General features: G+C 42.4%; 1 long non-coding RNA gene across 1 annotated transcript; it reads left to right on the forward strand.

Moving 5' to 3' along the window:
• The first annotated feature begins 13,733 nt into the window (after window positions 1-13,733).
• On the forward strand, window positions 13,734-21,583 carry LOC306641229. Its single transcript, XR_013758074.1, has 3 exons — window positions 13,734-15,024; window positions 15,585-15,768; window positions 21,489-21,583. It is a non-coding gene; the product is annotated as an uncharacterized lncRNA (long non-coding RNA).

A 21,583-nucleotide genomic window follows, 5' to 3' on the forward strand; every position in this document is an offset into this window, starting at 1 on the left:
AGTTGCATATGTATTAAAGATAAATCAAGTAAAAACATATTTATAAATTACAAAACTTAAATTTTTTACACTGTGAAGGTAGAACAGTGGGTCCCCCAAATGTGTTCATATCCTAATTACCCAAACCTGTGAATGCTAGATTATATCACAGGGGAATTAAAATTGCAGATGGAATTAAGTTTGCTAATCAGTTGATCTTCAAACAGAAAGATGTTCTGATTATCTGGGTGGGTTCAACTGAAGAGCAAAGTCATTTTTATGTGGAAGAGGGAGGCAGAATAAAAAGAACCAGTGAGCTGGCAATATAAGAATAAGTGCCAGATGTTGCTGGCTTTGAAGATGGAAGAAGACTCTAAAGAGCCAAGGAATGGGAGCAGCCTAGGGGCTGGAAAAGGCAAAGAACCAGACTCTTCCCTACAGTCTTCTGGTGTAGACCCATCTTGCCCAAACCTTGATTTTAGTCTCATGAGACCCATTTTGTACTTTGATGTGCAGAATTACAATACATTTGCTTTAATCCATTAAATTTGGGGTAATTTTTTTACATTAGCAATAGGAAGCTAATACAAATACCCACAGTGAATGAGATAGTTTTAGATATATCTCTCAGATAACCTAAGTTAACTGTAACTGAAATAAGGTAGAAGTTTATTTCTGTCTGTGAAAATGGGGGAAGTAGGAAGTCAAGGGCTGATCATGGCTTTCCAGTGTCAAGGACTCTGCTCTTCCAGTCTTGTTGCTCTGCCTTCCTTAAGGAGCTTGAACAGCAGGTCTAATTTCAGCCAGCAGGAAGAAAAGAAAGAATGGCAAATTATCTTTTGAAGAACGTCCTCAATGTTGCACACACCATTTCCACTTTTATATCTCATCGGTCATATCTAGTAGCACCTAGGTACATGGAGAGAGGGAAAGAGAGACATTATATCAAGGAGCTATGTGATAAAAGTAGATAGTTCTACCATTCAAGAGTAGGAAACATCTTGGGGACAACTATCTAGGATCTCTACCTTAATACTGTGGTATTTTGGTCTTTTTTTTTTTCTCTTATTGTTTTAAGAACCTAAAGTTAACCCAACTAGATTTTGGATCAATTAGGACAGAGGTCTGCATTCTACCCAGTTATTGAACAATTGCTATGCAACTGTTTTTACTAGACTTTGCATGTACACATACATTAGAACATGCAAATGTACACGTTCAACGAATGACAGAAGACACATCATATTCAAACTTTAAGGCTATAATTCATGTGAGCAGAATTCTTGGGTGATAATAGGGTTAAAATAATTTTAATGTATATTTATGTGTTACTTAGGGCCCTGGCGGGAAGCAGATGACACACTCAAAGGGGAACTGAAGAAGGTATAATGAAGAGACTATTCACAAAGGTCTGGGCAGGTTTCAAGGAAAGGAATGATAAAGCATCCAACCATTATCATCCATAGACCTGAAGGGCACAAAGGGAATGAGAAATTTCTGGAGCCCTGCAAGGTCTTCACGCATGGGACGGAGGTGTCTGACAAAGGACAAGGGTCTTAGTAGAATGAAGCTATAACCACAATCAGGCAGGGAAAAAAGTGGAATAAATATCCCCACATGGCACCACCAGCCCCAGTGGCACTGCCCTCCAGCCCCACTCCTCCAGGCCCTGGTGAGGCCAAGGTATCGTCCAGTCAAGGCATTGGTTAGGGCCCAACCACCCACATGGAGTGAGGGACGTCGACATCTGATGGTGGTGGATAATCCCATGCAGCTAGGTGGTGTTAGGATAAGTTGGAGTTGGAAAACGTCACACAAACTCTGGTGGGGAGGGTTTTCAAGATGGCGGCCTAGAGGGTGGCTGCATTACGTGTTGCTCCAGAACTCAGGATTCAAGAGAGGAGATATTGAGACGCTTGGGACCAACTCAAAGTAGCCGGGTGACTCTCACCCCCTGGGGGGGCATCCCGGATGGGACGGGGGTCCCGGAACGCAGGAAACTTTGTGAAGTAGAACTGCCGGCGAGACGCCCCTCCCCCCGCTGGAGCGCCATAGAGGAGGCCGCTCGGCACAGCGCTGGGACTCGGAGCAGCCACTGGGGCTCCGGCGGCTGCCCGGGGGAGGAGTGGCGGGGAGAACTGTGTGGACTCAGGACACCGGGGCCTGCCCTGAGGAGGAGGAGAGGAGCGTGGCCACTTGGATTCGGAGAGACTGCGCCAGAGCTGCAGGCGGTTGCCAGAGGAGAAGCCGCGCGGCGAGCTGTTTGGAATCAGAACGACGCTTCTGAACCCCGGGGCCTGCCCTGAGGACGAGGAGGAAGAGGAGCAGCCGCTTGGATTCGGGTGACTATACGGGAGCTACAGGCGGTTGCCAGAGAAGGGGCTGCGTGGCGAGCTGTTTGGACCCTGACCACTTCTGAACCCCGGGGCCTGCCCGGAGGAGTAGGAGAAGGAGGAGAAGGAGCGCGGCGGGTCCTTTGGACTCGCAGTGACTGCATTAGCGCTCCAGGCGGCGGCTCAGAGGAGAAGGCGAGTGGTGAGTGGTTTGGTCTTAAAGTGACAGCTCCTGAACACAGGGGGGGTGCCTGGAGGAGAAGCGTGGTGGGACGCTTGGTCTTGAGGGACCACACCAGAGCTCTGGGCGGTTGCCCAGAGGACCGGTGCAGCGGGTCACGTGGATTCAGAGCCACTCAGAGGGACTGCTCCTGAACACCCGGGGGGTTATCTGGAGAAGGAGGAGGAACGGGCAGGGTCACTTCGACTCGGAGTGATTGATTGCCCCGGGCTACGGGTGGTTGGTGGGAGGAGGAGGCACGAAGTGAGTTTCTTGGACTCCTAGTGACCGCACCGGCATACTGGGCGGCTGTCTGGAGGAAGAGGCCTGTGGCGGGTCTCTGGGACTCAGAGCGATTGTTCGGGGCCACAGGTGGCTGCTCAGAGGAGGGGCCACGCAGCCAGGCGATTAGGTGCAGAACAGGGTCCCAGGATCTAGGAGGCTTCTGGGTGGAAGAGCCGCACAGAGACAGGCTTAGGGCGGAGCGAAGGTTCCAGGCCTATGGGCAAATTCTCTGAGGAGGGGCAGCCTAAGGAGATTCATCTGCGAAGGGTGAGGCTCCCAGGCCCAGGAGGTAGGGCCGGGCCCCTGGAAACTTTGCAGAGGAAGGCAGCCCAGCCCAGGCAGTAGATGTAAATTGAGGGGAACCTCTAGGAGGAAACTGACCAGCGAGACCTCCCCACCGGGTGAGTCTTCCCTGCTGGGTGAGGTTTCCCACAAGGACGGTAAAACCAGAGGCTCAGGCCCAAACAGGCCTTGCCTCAGCCCACAGCCTAGGTCCCCTTTGGATGACCATTGGTCAACAAGTGGAGGCACCTCTGCCCACTAGCAGGGAATATACCCCACCTGAAGGCCACCACTCCTAGAGAGGCAGCTTCCTTGTGGAGCACCGCATTATCAACCTCCTCCAAGACTTCAGCCTACTGAAGGCTAAGAGGGGATATATATAGAAACCTTCAGGGTCATTGTAAATCAACAGAGGAAATCTGCAATATCTCAGCGGTCCACTGATATCTGAACAACATGAGAAAACAAGGAAAGAAAATGCTGCAAACAAATCTAGATGTTACATCAATAAAACCCAATGACAGCATGGCAGAAGAAATGACAGAAAAGGAGTTCAGAATGTACATAATTAAAATGATCAGAGAAGCAAACGAGGAGATGAAAGAGCAAATGCAAGCATTGAATGATGAGATGAAAGAGCAAATGCAAGCATTGAATGATCGCACCAATCGACAGTTAAAAGAGCAAATACAGGAAGCAAAAGATCATTTCAATAAAGAGTTAGAGATATTGAAAAAAAACCAAACAGAAATCCTTGACATGAAGGAAACAATAAACCAAATTAAGAACTCCATAGAAAGCATATCCAATAGGATAGAACACCTGGAAGACAGAACCTCAGACATTGAAGACAAAATATTTAACCTTGAAAACAAAGCTGAACAAACAGAGAAGATGGTAAGAAATCATGAACAGAATCTACAAGAACTATGGGATATCATGAAAAGGCCAAATTTAAGAATTATTGGGATTGAGGAAGGCCTAGAGAAACAAGCCAAAGGAATGAACAACCTATTCAATGAAATAATATCAGAAAATTTCCCAAATCTGAAGAATGAAATGGAAAATCAAGTTCAAGAGGCTTACAGGACTCCAAATACACAAAATTACAACAGACCCACACCAAGGCACATTATAATGAAAATACCTAACATACAAAATAAAGACAGAATTTTAAAGGCTGTGAGAGAAAAGAACCAAATTACATTCAGGGGGAAACCAATACGCATATCAGCAGATTTTTCAATCCAGACCCTAAAAGCTAGAAGGTCCTGGAACAACATTTTTCAAGCCCTGAAAGAAAATGGATGCCAACCAAGAATCTTATACCCAGCAAAACTTACCTTCAAATTTGACGATGAAATAAAATCCTTCCATGATAAACAAAAGCTAAAAGAATTTACAAAAAGAAAGCCAGCATTACAGAACATTCTCAACAAAATATTCCATGAGGAAGAGATGAAAAACAAAGAAGCAAATCAGCAAAGGGAGGAATTATCCTAAAGGAATTGTCAAATAAAGGAGGAAACAAGTTGTGTCAAACAAATAAATAAACAAAATTTTAAAAATGAACCAAATGACCGGGAAACCAAATCATTTCTCTATAATAACCCTGAACGTTAATGGCCTGAATTCATCAATCAAAAGACATAGACTGGCAGACTGGATTAAAAAGAAAGATCCAACAATATGTTGCCTGCAAGAGACTCACCTCATAGAAAAAGATACCCATAGATTAAAGGTGAAAGGATGGGGAAAAACATACCATGCACATGGACTCAGCAAAAAAGCTGGAGTATCCATCCTCATTTCCGATAATGTGGACTTCAAGCCAAAGTTAGTCAGAAGGGATAAAGAAGGTCATTTCATACTGCTTAAGGGAAGCATAAATCAGCAAGATATAACAATCATAAACATCTATGCCCCAAACAGTGGCTCATCTATGTATGTCAAACAAATCCTTCTCAATTTCAGAAACCAAATAGACCACAACACAATAATACTAGGTGATTTTAACACGCCGCTCTCACCACTGGACAGATCTTCCAGACAAAAATTGAGCAAAGAAACCATAGATCTCAACAACACAATCAATAATTTAGACTTAACGGACATTTATAGAATATTCCATCCAACCAAGAGTGAATACACTTTCTTCTCAGCAGCACATGGATCCTTCTCTAAAATAGACCATATATTATGCCACAAAGCTAATGTTAGCAAATACAAGAAGATAGAGACACTAGCATGTATTCTATCAGATCATAATGGATTGAAGTTAGAAATAAATGAAAGAGTAAAACACAGAAACTATTCCAACATCTGGAGATTAAACAATATGCTATTATATGATGAATGGATAACAGAAGATATTAGGAAGGAAATTAAAAAATTCTTAGAGGTAAATGAGAACAAAGAAACATCATATCAAAACCTCTGGGACACTATGAAAGCAGTACTTAGAGGGAAATTTATTTCATGGAGCGCATTTAATAAAAGAAGTAAAACTCAACAAATAAACAACCTAACACTACAGCTCAAAGCCTTAGAAAAAGAAGAACAGAACAGCACCAAAAGTAGTAGAAGACAGGAAATTGTTAAACTCAGAGCTGAAATCAATGAAATTGAAACAAAAGAAACAATACAAAAAATTGACAAAATAAATAGTTGGTTCTTCGAAAAAATAAACAAAATTGATAAACCTTTAGCCACACTAACAAAGAGAAGACGAGAGAAAACCCAAATCACTAAAATTCGGAATGAACAAGGAAATATCACTACAGACAGGATGGAAATACAAAACATAATTAGAAGCTATTTTGAAAATCTATACTCCAACAAAATAGAAAATTTCGAAGACATCAACAGGTTTCTAGAGACATATGAATTGCCTAAACTGAATGAGGAGGACATAAACAATTTAAATAGACCAATTTCAAGTACTGAAATAGAAGAAGTCATCAAAAGCCTACCAACAAAGAAAAGTCCGGGACCAGATGGGTTCTCAGCCGAGTTCTACAAAACCTTTAAGGAAGAGCTCATTCCAATACTTCTCAAAGTATTCCATAAAATAGAAGAGGAGGGAACCCTCCCAAACTCATTCTATGAAGCCAATATCACACTGATACCTAAACCAGACAGAGACTCATCAAGGAAAGAAAATTTCAGACCAATATCCTTAATGAACATCGACGCAAAAATTCTCAACAAAATTTTAGCAAATCGCATACAAAAACATATTAAAAAGATAGTGCACCATGATCAAGTGGGTTTCATCCCAGGGATGCAAGGTTGGTTCAACATCAGGAAATCAATAAACGTAATTCACCATATTAATAGACTTAAAGTCAAGAATCACATGATTATTTCAATAGATGCAGAAAAAGCATTTGATAAAATACAGCACCCCTTCATGCTCAAAACACTAGAAAAAATAGGGATAGTGGGAACATTCCTTAATATTGTAAAGGCCATTTATGCTAAGCCCATGGCTAATATCATTCTAAATGGTGAAAAGTTGAAAGCATTCCCCCTAAAAACTGGAACAAGGCAGGGATGCCCTCTTTCACCACTTCTATTCAACATCGTTCTTGAGACTCTGGCCAGAGCAATTAGACAAACCAAAGAAATTAAAGGGATACGAATTGGGAAAGAAGAACTCAAACTATCCCTGTTCGCTGATGACATGATTATATATTTAGAGGAACCTGGAAATTCCACCAGAAAACTCTTAGAACTCATAAGTGATTTCAGTAAAGTAGCAGGTTACAAGATCAATGCCCATAAATCCAACGCATTTTTATACATAAGTGATGAATCTTCAGAAAGAGAAATTAGGAAAACTACCCCATTCACAATAGCCTCGAAAAAAATAAAATACTTGGGAATCAATCTCACAAAAGAGGTGAAAGACCTCTACAATGAGAACTATACAACACTAAAGAAAGAAATTAAAGAACACCTTAGAAGATGGAAAGATCTTCCATGTTCTTGGATAGGAAGAATTAATATTGTCAAAATGGCCATACTACCTAAAGTGCTATACAAATTCAATGCAATTCCAATTAAAATCCCAATGACGTACCTTACAGAAATAGAGCAGGCAATTATGAAATTCATCTGGAAGAATAAGAAACCCAGAATAGCTAAAGCAATCCTTAGCAGGAAGAGTGAAACAGGGGGTATTGCAATACCAGATCTTCAACTCTACTACAAAGCAATAGTAACAAAAACGGCATGGTATTGGTACCAAAATAGAAAGGTAGATCAATGGTACAGAATAGAGGACACGGACACAAACCCAAATAAATACAATTTTCTCATACTAGACAAAGGTGCCAAAAATATGCAATGGAGATAAGATAGCCTCTTCAACAAATGGTGCTGGGAGAATTGGAAATCCATATGCAACAGAATGAAACTAAACCCATATCTCTCACCATGCACGAAACTAAACTCAAAATGGATTAAGGACCTCGGAATCAGACCAGAGACCCTGCAGATTATAGAAGAAAAAGTAGGTCCAAATCTTCATCTTGTTGGTCTAGGACCAGACTTCCTTAACAGGACTCCCATAGCACAAGAAATAAAAGCTAGAATCAACCACTGGGATAGATTCAAACTAAAAAGCTTTCTCTCAGCAAAAGAAACTATCAGCAATGCGAAGAAAGAGCCTACAGAGTGGGAGAATATCTTTGCCAATCATACTTCAGATAGAGCACTAATCTCCAGAATCTATAAAGAACTCAAAAAACTCTACTCCAAGAATTCAAACAGTCCAGTCAACAAATGGGCTAAGGAAATGAATAGACACTTCACAGAAGAAGATCTACAAGCAATCAACAAACATATGGAAAAATGTTCAACATCTCTAGTAATAAGAGAAATGCAAATCAAAACCACCCTAAGGTTCCATCTCACCCCAATTAGAATGGCGATTATCAAGAATACGAGCAACAACAGGTGTTGGCGAGGATGTGGGGAGAAAGGTACACTCATACACTGCTGGTGGGGCTGCAAATTAGTGCAGCCGCTATGGAAAGCAGTGTGGAGATTCCTTAGAAAACTTGGAATGGAACCACCATTTGACCCAGCTATCCCACTCCTTGGCCTATACCCAAAGGACTTAAAATCTGCATACTACAGAAATACAGCCACATCAATGTTCATAGCTGCTCAATTCACAATAGCCAGACTGTGGAACCAACCTAGATGCCCTTCAATTGATGAGTGGATAAAGAAACTGTGGTATATATATACTATGGAATATTACTCAGCCATAAAGAATGATAAAATTATGACATTTGCAGGCAAATGGATGAAATTGGAGAATATCATGCTAAGTGAGATAAGCCAATCTCAAAAAGCCAAAGGACGAATGATATCGCTAATAAGTGGAGGTTGACACATAATGGGGGGGAGGGAAGGGTTAGAGTTAGGGTTAGGGAGGGGGGCAAGTATAGAGGAAGGAACTACTGTATAGAGGGTAAAGAGGGGTGGGAGGGGTGGGGGGAAGGGAAAAAAATAACAGAATGAATCAAACAACATTGCTCTATGTAAATTTATGATTACACAAATGGTATGCCTTTACGCCATGTACAAACAGAGAAACAACATGTATCCCATTTGTTTACAATAAAAAAAAAAAAAAAAAAAAAAAAAAAAAAACTCTGGTGGGGTGCCCCTCTATTCCTAGAAAGCCACTATGGGGGACATCTGAACCCTGTCAAGTATGAACACTAAGGGGAGCTGGGTGGCGGCTGTGCTACCTGTGAGGGTGGGAGGCAGTGTCAGTGAGAATGTGTGTGGGAGGCAAGGAGCCAGCAAGCCAGCCATCATCCAGGCACCTGCACACACTGCACCTGCCAGGCCATCTGCATCTGCCACTGCCCCACACCAGGGAGCCTTCCCTACTGCTGCTCCTTGGGTGGATTTCCAGGAATGACAGTCACCATGGTTGCATGTGGCCATGGTGGAGGGGGCCCACGTCCCTAAGGCGGCCCTCAAGGGTGTTCATCGCTTGCAGGACTGCTCTGCAGTCAGGGCTGTCAGTAGCGATGCAGGGGAGACGCCAAGCTGTCCCCCATCCTGCGCTGGGAACCTGGGACCTGGGCTGTGTCCTTTTGCAAGGAGCTTGAATCTCTCCCTTCCAGCTGGTTCAGTGCTGTCACAGGCTGGGCTGTGGGTTAGAGACCTAGAGCTCCAGGAATGGCGAGGGAGGGGCAGGAGAGGGGCGTGGCCGCCTAGGGCCACCCGCGATTTTGGCGGGACTCGGAAGCCCAGGCCTTGCCCAGACAGCACCTGCAGGGTAGGTCAGTGCAGAAGCCCAGAGAAGGAAAGGAATTCAGGCAAGATCACACAGCGACTTTTACAAAGGGAACTGAAGCAGCCTCCACACACATCCTCATACCAGCTCCCTGCCTGCAAGACTCTCTGGGTGACACCTACTGGCCAGAATCACCATAACTTCACAAAGTGCGGGCAGTCATTTCCAGGGCATGTTGTAACACCCACAGCCCTAGCATGGCCCCCAAGGCTGAGAGGATGGGCCCTGTTCCTCTGGCTGATGATCTCCAGCTGCCTCCCTCCCCACTGCCCTGCTCCCTCACTAGCAGCCTTGCTCAACCTCTGCACACAAGGGTGTGCACATCACAGACTTTGGACCCACAGAGGCCTTCCACTTGTGTTTTCAGGCCTTCCAGCTCAGATTTTCTACTTAAAGCTGCCAAAAACATAACACTGCAGAAGGACCGAGAAACTGTGAAATTCCTATTTCAGTGTTCATTAAAAATCATTATTGGAGCATACCTGCACCTGGTCATTGAGGGCTTGTTAAGGCCTTCTCTGCTATGAATGTAACAAAGTGGAGCAGTCGCAGCAAGGGGCCTGTGGCCCTCAATAGCTGCGGTACTAACTCTCTTGGTTTGAACAAGAAAGGGTTGACACCCTGTTGAATGGGAAGGGCATGTTTGCTCCCACTTCAGGAGCCCTGCAATAGCTGCCCTCTGCTGGTTTGCCCTCCCTCTGATGACATGTGACCTGTCCCTTATTACCAATCATGACATCCTCATAGGGTCTGTCTCTGCCCACCTCCCTGCAACTCTGTGAACCTTCTCAGATCCATTTACTGAATTTAACATTTTTCCTGGGAGCTACCCACCTGCCTTGTCTTCCCAATTTTTCAGGATTCTCCCTAGAGTCTCAGTTCCTGCCCTCCTGGGGGAATGTTCCTGCATCATGTCGGGTGATGCCTGGATGCAGGATCAGTCCAGGGCCTGCCACATAGCAGGTGTTCACTGAATGTCTGTTGACTGAATATTGACTGAAATATAACACAAGGAGCAGGCCCAGAAGCCAGGAGCAAACCCCAAATTCAAACTCACACAGGAAGCCTTACTACATTTTTTATGGAAATGGACATGGAAGGGAAAGAGTTTCTGTCAGGAATCCCTCTTTGAACAGAGGCCAGTGGAGTTTAGAAGGACGGTGTGAAAGAGCACAGCCCAGGAAACATGAACAGAGGTTGCAGTATCTCCACCCTGAAGCCTGCTCCCCTGCCTGGCAGGATCCCCACCTGGAAACAGGGTCAGCTGCTTCCAAGGCTTCTCGTAAATATGAGTCACATGACTGCAATGTGTCCTATTTGCAGATGCAGTTCTCCCAGGCCACTTTGCTTGTCTGTGACATATCAGAGTACATAGGTGAGGTCTCAGAGGTGGATTCATGGGGGAGGTTTGCAGAGAAATTTGGTGCCCATTCTGTCACCCTGAAGGCACAGCCCTCCAGAGAATCATACCCACTCGGAAACAGCATCTGGTTCAGGAGAGGTTATTCCTGCCAACATCCCCCAAAACCAGACGAGGCCTTTCTTGAAGGTCATTCTCCCTGCTTTCTTTACTTGCACTTCCATGAAAATTCACAAGTTTTTCTGTCATTGTCCGTCCAATCAATTCTTGCAGTTCCAAAAAGCTGGATGGAGAAACCTGGAAGTGCAAGAGAATTGACTTATGCTAGCTTCCAGGATGAACTTCCTGGTAACACTCTGTGACCCCTAGATGGCTATTCACAGGACATGAATAGGAAGATTCAATAAATACAAGCAATACTTCCATGGCATGGCTAAATGATGGCCCACTCATGTTGTCCTTGTACACCTTCAGGGGGTGCACCCTGTTAAGATGCCAACCAACATCACCACTTTAAGGAACAAAACTGAGGTTCAAAGAAGGAAGAAATGAGGCCAGAGCCAGCAAGTATGAAGCAGGACTATAAACTCAGCTAGTATTCTGCAGTCCCAAGGACTGTGGGACTGTGTGTGTTTAATGGGGACTCAGGCATCTGGTCCACTCCCCACACTGTGTTTATCTAAGCCTTGCGCCACCACTGAACTTGGTTGAGATGCCCAATGCACCCATACTGTAAGAAGGCAGGAAGAGATGGATGTGATGCCCCTCCATGCCATTTCTTTCCTGTCCTGCCTTCTCAGCCACCCACACCCAGCACCCCTTTATCTTACTTTTCTGGACTATGATAGAGTGATGCTCATGTAACCACAGGGCACCAGAGGCTTCATTCCCTAGGAGATATGGGGACACCCTCTCCTTCTGGGCCTTATGGACACAGTGCCCCATGGTAATGGCTTAGCCCTGTTGCCGACTGTGCAGAGAACCAACTGGGAAGGGCATGAGCCCTCCCTTCGCTTCCACATCTGTCTTGACATTCAGCTCAGGTGCACCCTTCCCTGCATGGCAGCTGCTGCAGTTGCCTCAAGAGACCCTGAGCTGATGGGAAATCAGTCCCCATAGGGATGAAGGGGGCGAGAACTGCCAGCCGGGAGGTTCCAGGGAGGCACATTTCATGCTGGCTCATCTGCAGAAGACTCTGGAGTCAAGATCCAGTCATTGGGCCTCAGGGGACCCAGAGGCCGTGGAGGGTGGAGGCTTCTGTTGATGGGGGAGTGCAACAAGTCTCTGAGGAGAATGTATAAATATGTGTGTGTATATGTAAATGCAGTGTGTTGCTTTTGAAAGGAAAATTCAAGGTTTTTGGTTTTGGTGGGGGTGGAGTAGAGGGTGTGGGTGTTAATTATTATTTCAGTAACCATTTTATTTTGTAATAAATTTAGGTTTACAGCAAAGTTGCTGCAGAGAATTCCTGTATATCCTGTACCCACTTCAGTTTCCATTTCAGTTTCCTCTAGTGATATTTTATATAGCTGTGGTATTTCGTTCCAAACCACAGAATCAACTTTGGCGCATCACTGTTAACCTAACTCCAGGCTTTCTTTTGCCTTTACTGTCCTTTTTCTGATCCAGGGACTAATCTAAGCTCCCACAGTGTGCTCGGTCATTATGGTTCCTTAGTTTCCTCTTGTCTGCTTCTGGTTTCCCGTCTTCTTGTTTCTCATGACCTTGACAGTGTTAAAGAATATCTGTCAAAAGTTTTGTGTAAAGCCCTTCAGTTTGGCTGGAAGGAAAGTGAGGGAGCTCTCTGGATCCATTTTATAGGAGCATTAATTCCATCTGAGGGCTCCATGCTCTGATGTGATCCCCTCCAACATCCTGCATCAGGGGATAGGATTCCAAGGAAAGAATTATAGGAGAACACCAACACCAGGCGAAGTATTCTTAGGACCCAGAACTGTACCTGGCCTAGGACAGGCTCCCAGTATGCATGTCCTGAACAAAGGAATGAATGAAGAAACTGAGGCAAGAGACAGACACAACGAGCAAGTGCTGGGCTGCATCTTGATCCAGGCCAGTGTGATACTGGAGCCAAAGTTCTCAATGACTACTACGGTCCTAACTGCTACACCTGTACCAGCCAGTCTCGTGGATCTGAAAGGTAAATCTATTCTGCACAATAAGACCAAGAATATATTTGCCTGGTTCCTTCTCATTCTCACATGAGTACATGGTGGGACCTTCCAGAGGCTCCATGATCTGTGATATCTCAGTTGATCACAGGCAGAAGCAAATATGATCGTTCGCCTTTTTTCTTTTCAGTCATACATTTGAGAGCTTTTGTGAATATGTCAAATTATATTCTTCTCATGGAATCGTTTTCAATTTAAAAAGCATATAGTTGCTAGTGTAAAGTAAAGGTGACATGCTCACCTTGTCTGCTAAGCCATGCAGCTGGCCTCTTGGTCCCAGTCAAAAAGTGGCAGCCAACAATGGAGTGGCAGAGTGTCAGCCCAGATTGTGGCCTGGGTGGTTCAGATGGCAAGTGGCAAGCACAGCCTGCAGCCTGGTGGAGCCTGCCATACAGGTGCAGCCACAGTGCCCAGGAGAGTCACGGTGCACCAACCTGTCATCCTTTGGAGGTTGGGTCCAGACACGATATGGACATCTGCTACAGATGCGCAGTCCACTCATTGCTGCAGCCCCATCCCACCACCTCAATCTCCCACTTTCTGACCTTCCATGGGAAAATAAAAATGGGGGACAACTTGATGAAAATTGGGCTTCAAGAACTGACCAATATGCACTTATACATCGCTGGCACGAATGCAGATTGGTACAAACACTCTGGAAAGCAGTATGGAGAATCCTCAGAAAACTTGGAAAGGAACCACTTTTTCACACAGTTATCTCACACCTCGGTATATGTTGATGCTTATAAAATCAGGAATGAAGAGAAAGGATGGGGGGGTAAGCAAAGGAAAGAGCATGGAATGAATCTGATATAGTTTTCCCATATACATACATGAAAACAACACAGTGAATCCCACCACTAGCTACATGTAAGACTGGCACTCTAACTAGAATAAGATGTATTCCATGCTTCTGTAATTATATCAAAATCAATTCTGCTGTCTTATATAACTAAAAACAACCAATAAAAAATTTACAAAGAAAGCTCAGCATACAACATGAGTTATTTATGCAGTGTTCATGGATAGAAAGAAAAGTTCACTCAAAAAATGAATTGCTGCCAAATTAATGCATAGAATATAAAGATGCTTTTAAAATCAAAATCCCAACAAGGGTTTTCAAGACACATGGAAAACATACTAGAATTGGAGCCAAGACCATTATGGATAGAGTAGCACTGGCATTTACCAACATTTTTTAGAATCTAAATATTTTAAAGAAAATGTTCAGTTATATTGAAATTTAACGAGCATAATATATTGTTTATTATTTTTAGTTGTATTGTTCTCCAGATTTTTACAAACCATGCATGTTGTATGACTATGAAAAATAAGATGTAAAAGCATTTGGTTACCCTAACATATTTCCACATGCACCTGTTCAGTTTCCTCCAACCATTCTAAATCCCTTACAAGCCTTACTTTTTTTTTTTTTTTTTTAAGTATTGACTTATGAAATATCTTGCAAATAGAAGCATGCTGGTGGACTAGGGCTCGACCACTGTGTCTGACAGTTGGGAGAGGGCACCACACTGAATGAGTTCGTGATCCTGTTGGGTACTCCTCCTGGATCTTGCTGATGAGGAGGCTCCCAGTCCCAGACTCTGTCCCTCCACCAAGGCAGAGGGCCATTTGGAAATCCGGCAGGCAGTCAGAGCTCTCTGCCTCCTTCTCACGACAAGCAGCGCAAAGTCCACCTGCTCCATGCTTCCTGTGTAGTGCCCCTTGGCTCAGTCGTTCCCAGCACCACTCAGAACAAAGACGAAGTTGTCTGGCCTGAAGATCTGCCCAAAGGGCCCAAGCGCATCAAGTCCATAGAGCTGGTCTCCAGGTCCATGAGCACAGCAAGGTGCACATACTTGCCATTGGTGTCCCTGCTGTAGTACATGTCCATGCGCTCCAAGTGCAGATGACTGTCCCCGTGGTTTACGCTGGTAGGATCAATGCCATCCTCCTGGTTGATCACCTCCTAGAAGTTGACACCGATCTGGTTGCCACACTGCCCACCCTGCAGATGCAAGATCTCCCTCCTGGTGGTGGTGGCACAAGAAGTAAGATGAACTAAGGTGGGTGGGGGGGGGGTGGCTAGTAGACCCGCAGAGTGTCTTGAGTAAGGTTTTATGTATTGATAAATATTGCTTTTTCACGCGTTCTCCTTTACTTATTGTTTCTTGATGATGTTATCTTTTTTGTCTTTTCTCTTTTGGAACTGGGAATGGAACCCAAGGCTTGATGAGTTCGAGGCTAGTGCTTTGAGGCTGAGCACATCCAGCCCATTCATGCTTGTGTTGATGAACTGTTATGAATGAATCTACAAAAAATATTCACAAAAACTGACCAATAGCGTTAGTACGTCTCCACGCACTAATTAGCATAAATTTGGACCAATAGCGTTAGTACGTTTCCACGCACTAATTAGCATAAATTTGGACCAATAGCGTTAGTACGTTTCCACGCACTAGTTAACATAAATTTGGACCAATATCATTGGTCCTTCTTCTAAACCCTAATTTGCATAAGGTTGGACCAATAGCAGGGAGTCAAGGGCTATATAAACCCCTAAGCACAGTGGGGTGTGTGGTGCTGTTTTATCTGTTCTTTTGTTTCGGAGTTATTCTTTTCGAATGGAAGCGGTTGCTGGCGAGCTGCTGCGGTGTCTTTCTCCGCTTGAAGGCGTGGACCGTCGTTAGGACCTGCGACATTTCTGGGCTACAGAGACATGCGACTTGCGCAGATCCCCCCACTCGCCTGCAGAAGCCGGGAACGGTGTTTCATCGCGGAATTCCGTAACACAGGTATTGTTACGTTAGATAACTTGAAACTTTCTAAATTTCTCAGTTTTAACTCCTGGTAGCTAGCACCCTACCTCTTAATACGTTTTTCCTAACGCATGGGCGTTTCACACATTCTGCACTTGACTCTCGCCTGATCTTCTGTGGGTGTTCGGAGTTTGCACTCTTAATTCCCTTACTGTCCAGGTTTCTCTGTAGTTTCCACTCGGGGACTGTGATTCTCGACGCTGATGTGACGTCATGTCACAGCTCACGCTTAGGGCCAAGAGAACAACGACCACGCATCCCTTGTGTCCTTGAGCTTGTTTCCTGCCTGGCACTGCTTTCCCGACTTGTCCCTGGTGCCAGTAGGTCTCCTCAGTGGGTGAAGGTGACTGCACGTGAGGACAGGCTAAGAGTAGAGAGGGTGGGGAGGAAATTGAGAAAGATGTTTTCCTGTAAAAATTAGTGGACTTTTATTTTTAGTATCTCTGGCAGATTAGGTAGTAAGTTTTTTTTCATGATGTAGTACCTATTTAAAAGATTACGTTATTTGTTCTATGTTTAATAGATGTTATAGAAAAGGTTACAAGAGGGTACTGCGATGTGAAAGTAGGATAATTTAAATAGTTTACAGTCCACCGTTCAGATACACTGTGTGTGTGTGCGCGTGTGCACTGGAACTGACAGCATATTTGTATTTTGTTAATGCCAAGTAGGGTCAACTACTACTGTGTTGGGTGTAATTTTCATTTAATAAAGTCTGATGTACTACTACATTTTCTTCATAGAATTTTGACCATAGATTAATATTCCGTTACAAGGATTACTGATAATCAGTTGAGCCACTTAATGTTGGAGTTTTTAGCTTATTTTTTTCTGGTTAAAACATTTTTGTCTCTAAATATTTCTGTGCATTGCTGACTGAAACCTTTTGTGGCCCCGAGGAATGCGTTCAAGAGAACAAGCTGGGGGACTGGAGGAGGAGCTCAGTGGCAGAGCATGTGCCCAGCACGTGTGGCTCTGGTGGTTTTCAGCACTGCTTTGTGGGCCTTCGCACTCTTCACTTTGACTTCCTTTACTTTTGGAGCCACATTCGTGAAACTCCAAAGCCAGTGTGTTAATCCAGAGATAGAGTGGACCCAGGGTCACGGACCTTCACTGTCCATCTCTTGGCTGGCTGCCAGTCACCATAGCGAGATGGCTGCAGGGTTCTAGTTATTCTGTCTAGACAGGACAGTGTCCACAGAAAGAAGGGAGACCACTAGAAGAATATGTTTCCAGAACCTCTTTCCACACCAGAGTATTTGCCTCATTAACCAGAGTTTGGTCAAATCCCACTCCTAATATAATGATTGAGAGAGTAAAAGTAACCACTGCAGCTTGGAGTGGGATGGCTCCCCCTGGGGCACCTGGCTGTGTGGCAAAGACCTGCACAACCGTGAGGTCCTACTGCAAAGGAGAAAGGGGGGAAGGCATGTGCAGCCCTTCTCTCAGATGGCCTGGGATTGTTGGGGGAATACAGCCTGCAGCTCACAGGCTGTCTACTGAGACAGGCACTCAAGACCAGCACCGTCATTATGAATTTGACAGAGTATGAGACTGGCCTCTGTGGTGCACTTTTTGATTTGCATAGGTTAAACCAGCCTTTCATCTTGGATAGAAACAAGTTTGTCATGATGTACAGTCTTCTTAACATGCTGTTGTTAAATACAATTTGCTAATATTAGGAGTATTTTCTTCTGAGTTCATTAGGGATGTTGGTTACTTCATGTGCTTTATCTGGTTTTGATATGAGTGAGATACTGGGTTTATAGAATGAATTTAAAGTGTTCAGTTCTTTTTCATGGAGTAACTTGAGGAGCTTTGGAATTCTTGAAATTTCTGTAAGATTCAGGTGAGAATCTCTCTGGTCCTGTCTTTTCCTCATTGGAAGAGTTTTTACTACTGCTTCTATTTCATTTCTAGTTACTGGGGTGCTTAAGTTTTCTGTGTCCTCCTTACTCAATTTAGTCAAGCCACATGTCTCCAGAAACATTTCCATTTCTTTTAGATTTTCCAATTTGTTGGAGTGTAATTTTCTGAAATAGTTCCCAATGGTCCTCTGGATTTCTGTGATGTCTGTGGTGATTTTTCTTCTCTAATTTTATTAATTTGCCTCCTTTCCTTTGGTTAGTTTGGTTTAGGGCTTCACAATCTTGATTAACCTTTTGAAAAACCAACACTGTTTCATTGATTCTTTTTTATTGATTCTGTTTTTATTCTTGAATACATTTATTTCAAATCTAATCAATTATATCTTTTTAATGGTTTTGGAGTATTTTTTAATTGTCTCTGTTTTCAAGGGTCTTGAGATGCATTGTTATGTTGATTTTCAGTTTTTTATTTTTTTGACATTTCTGGTTTTCTTATGTATGTGCTTATAGTTGTAAACTTTCCTTTTACAGTTGGCTTTATAGTGTCCTAGAGGTCCTGGTATGTTGTATCATTATTCTCATTTAATTCCAGGAACTTTTTAATTTCTCCTCTGATTTCTTCTATTACCCATTGATTATTCAAAATTGTATTGTTCAATCTCTATGTTTATATTGTTTCTGTAGGTCTTTTGGTATTTAATTTTATTCCATTGTGATCAGAATTTATGTAATGAATTACATCTTGTGTGCGTGTGTATGTGTGCGTGCGTGCACGTTTGGTAAATGTTGCTTTGTCACCTAAAGTATGGTCTGTTTTGGAGAAGCTTTCATGAGCAGCTGAGAAGTAATTATATTCAAATATTATTGAAGGAAATATTCTATAGATGCCTATTAAATTCTTTTTTAAAATACTTTTTAGGTTTGAAGAGCCTTTACTGAGTTTCTGTGTGACTGGTGAGAGGGGTGTGTTGTAATCACCTTTATTTGTACTGAGAGCTATCTGAGGTTCTAATCACAGTGTTACCAGTTTTATGCAGTTAGGCTAACCAATGTTTGGGGCATAAATATCGTTTTATTTTATCATTTTGCTGGATTGTCCCTTTGCCAGTGTGAAGTGACCTTTCTGATCTCTTTTGGTTAATTTAGGCTTGATTTCTGCTTCTTTGGAAATGAAAATGGCTAGTTTGCTGGTTTTCAGACTCTTTCGCATGGTATATCAATTTCCATCCTTTCATTGTCAGCCTGTGCCTGTGTTTGCCTGTAAAGTGTGTCTGTTGCAACTAGCACAGTTAGTTCTTGTTTTTTAAACCATTCTATCAGCCTACATCTTTTAATTAGAGAGTTGAGACCATTTACATTCAATGTTATTACAAGGAGATGTTTATTAGTTTTTGCCATTTTGATTTATTTCTTATGTTAAATTTGGTCCTGTTTCTCATTTTCTTAACTACTCTTCAAATGAGATTTTTTTCATTTGCAAGTGCTAGAGTTTTCTAAAATTTTTACCATGTGGAATATTTTTGTAATTTTTTTTATAGTGATGGCTTAGTAGTTATGAATTCTTTGACTTGCTGCTTATCTTAGAAGGTTCTTATTTCTTTTCTGATTCTGAGAGATAGCTTTGCTGCATATAGCAGTCTTGTTTGACAGTTATTTTGTTTCAGGGCTTGGGACACATCGTTCTAAGCATTCCTGGATTTTAAATTTCATGCCAAGAAGTCAGAAGTAATGCTGATTGGCTTGCCTCTAAATGTGGCATGACATCTTCCTCTTGAAGCTTTTAAAATTCTATTATTTTTTTTTTTGTTAGGTGTTTTAATTACAATGCATTATGGAGAATTTTTTTTTTTTTTTATCTTGCCTATTTGGGGTTCTGTATTTGGATGTCCATCTCATTGTCAAGGTTTGGAAGTTTTTCTGTTGTTACCTCCCTTAAGAAGTTGTCCATGCCATTAGTTGTATCTCATAACCCATTTTAATTCCAATGATTCTTAAATTTTATCCCTTAATATCCCAGACTTCTTGTTATTCCTATCATGTTTATTTTCTTACCTTAAATAGTGTCTGAATGTTCAATGCTGGCACTTTGAATTCCAGCTCTGAAATTGTGTCTGCAAGCATGGTCTACACTAACAGACATTCAGATGAATATTATAGGATTTATTGTGTCTTTCATTTCTAAGATTTATGATTGGTTGTTTTTCATTTTGTACAACTCCTTATTGAATTTCTCACCCATATCCTTTATTAACTTCCTAATTTGCTCAGATGATATTTGTGTTTTCTTGGAATTCATTGATCACTTTTCTAGTCATTCTTTTGAATTTTTTGTGATTTTTCTTTCAGTATCTTTAGGGTCAGTTGCTGGTGAATCATGAACTTGAGGAGGTATTGTATTACCTTGTTTATTCATATTTCATGTTTTTCTGGGTTGGGTTTTATGTATCTTTTGGGATTGACTTACATGTGGGATTTTTTAGGGCGTGGCCTTCTCTTGCTACAGTGTCTTCTGTTTTTCTGTGGAAGTAAAGGTCCATGAGTGGAAACTAAGGGTCCTGTCAATTGTTCCTATTGGGACCTAATCATTTGTTCTAGGGGTTTGACTTTTCTGTGATTTTTAGGTACAGTGTTGCTGAAGTTTGTGGACCGTTAATTTGGGTGTAGATCAAGGTGAACTGTCTTTTGACTGGGTTTGATTTAGTTTAGTAGCAGAATTAATTCCCTGTGAACTTGTAGTTTCTCTGTAGATTACTAGCACTTCACAGAAGAGGCAGGAAAAAAATTAAAAAAACATCTGATGCAAACTGCATACAGCATTATAATAAATAACCCAGTACCTACTGTGACATCTACAACACTAATTACCCAAAAACAGAAATGGCAAGGTCAGCAATTGCCAGCAGCAAAAACAATAAATAACTCTGGGAACAAGAAGTGACATTATAATGAGTGGCAGGTGTCAACTATGCCATCCATATAATTAATAACCACAATAGCATGAATGGTAGGGGCAGCAGTGACATGGACCAGATAGTTCTAAAAAATAGTAGAAATACAGTTCATTAAGGAAAAAAAGAAAATGTGATAGGAAGGTTAAAAAAAAATTGAGAATGCTTAAAACTTGATTTGAGAGAACATAGATATAGCAACTGAAGGTTATCAATAAGGAGAAAAAAGAAAAAGTGGAGGAAAGAACAAAGAAACTTACTTGTTAATGGGAGAAGGAAGAAGAGAGCAAGAAATGAGAAACAAGCAAACAAAATAAAACAAAACAAAAATGTCATAACCCTCAAACAAGGCACGGAAAAAAACTTCATTAAAAATGCTGAGGATGAGAAACAAGAAATATGTGTGTGTGTGATACACACACACACACACACACACACACCGTGAATCAATCATCTCAGCAGGAACACCAAGAAAAAAAGAAGGGAAAAAAGATTTCATAATATAAAATGAAAGAATTGTTATCTATTAAGTTAGTTAAAACTGTCCAGGAAAGATGGTTTCTTAACAATAGACTGCCATTTATGATGGACTCATTTAGCCTAGCCTTAAATCATACAAACACAATTGTACAATGAGTATTTTTATGTAATTCTTCCCTTCCCCTTTGAAAATGGCACTCAGTATTTGAAGTCACTTGAATTATTTGAAGAACATTTTATTTCCTGTGCGATTATCTATCTTCCAGTCCTTTAAATAAGCCTTCTCAATTTTCTTTATGATTAACAGACAACACTGTGAGCCAGACTTACTTCCTTAAGTCAGGTTAGCATATTCTGTATGACAGCTGGTGGTATCTCATGGGGATTCTTTACCTTCCAGGAAATAATAAGCCTCGTGCTGGAGTGCATCAACCAACTGCACGTCTGCAGCAGTGCCACGTTCTTGTCTGGTGTAACACCACTGGGCAAGAAGCC

This window comes from Sciurus vulgaris (assembly GCF_902686455.1).
Source record: "Sciurus vulgaris genome assembly, chromosome: 12".
In the NCBI taxonomy this organism is placed as follows: domain Eukaryota; kingdom Metazoa; phylum Chordata; class Mammalia; order Rodentia; family Sciuridae; genus Sciurus; species Sciurus vulgaris.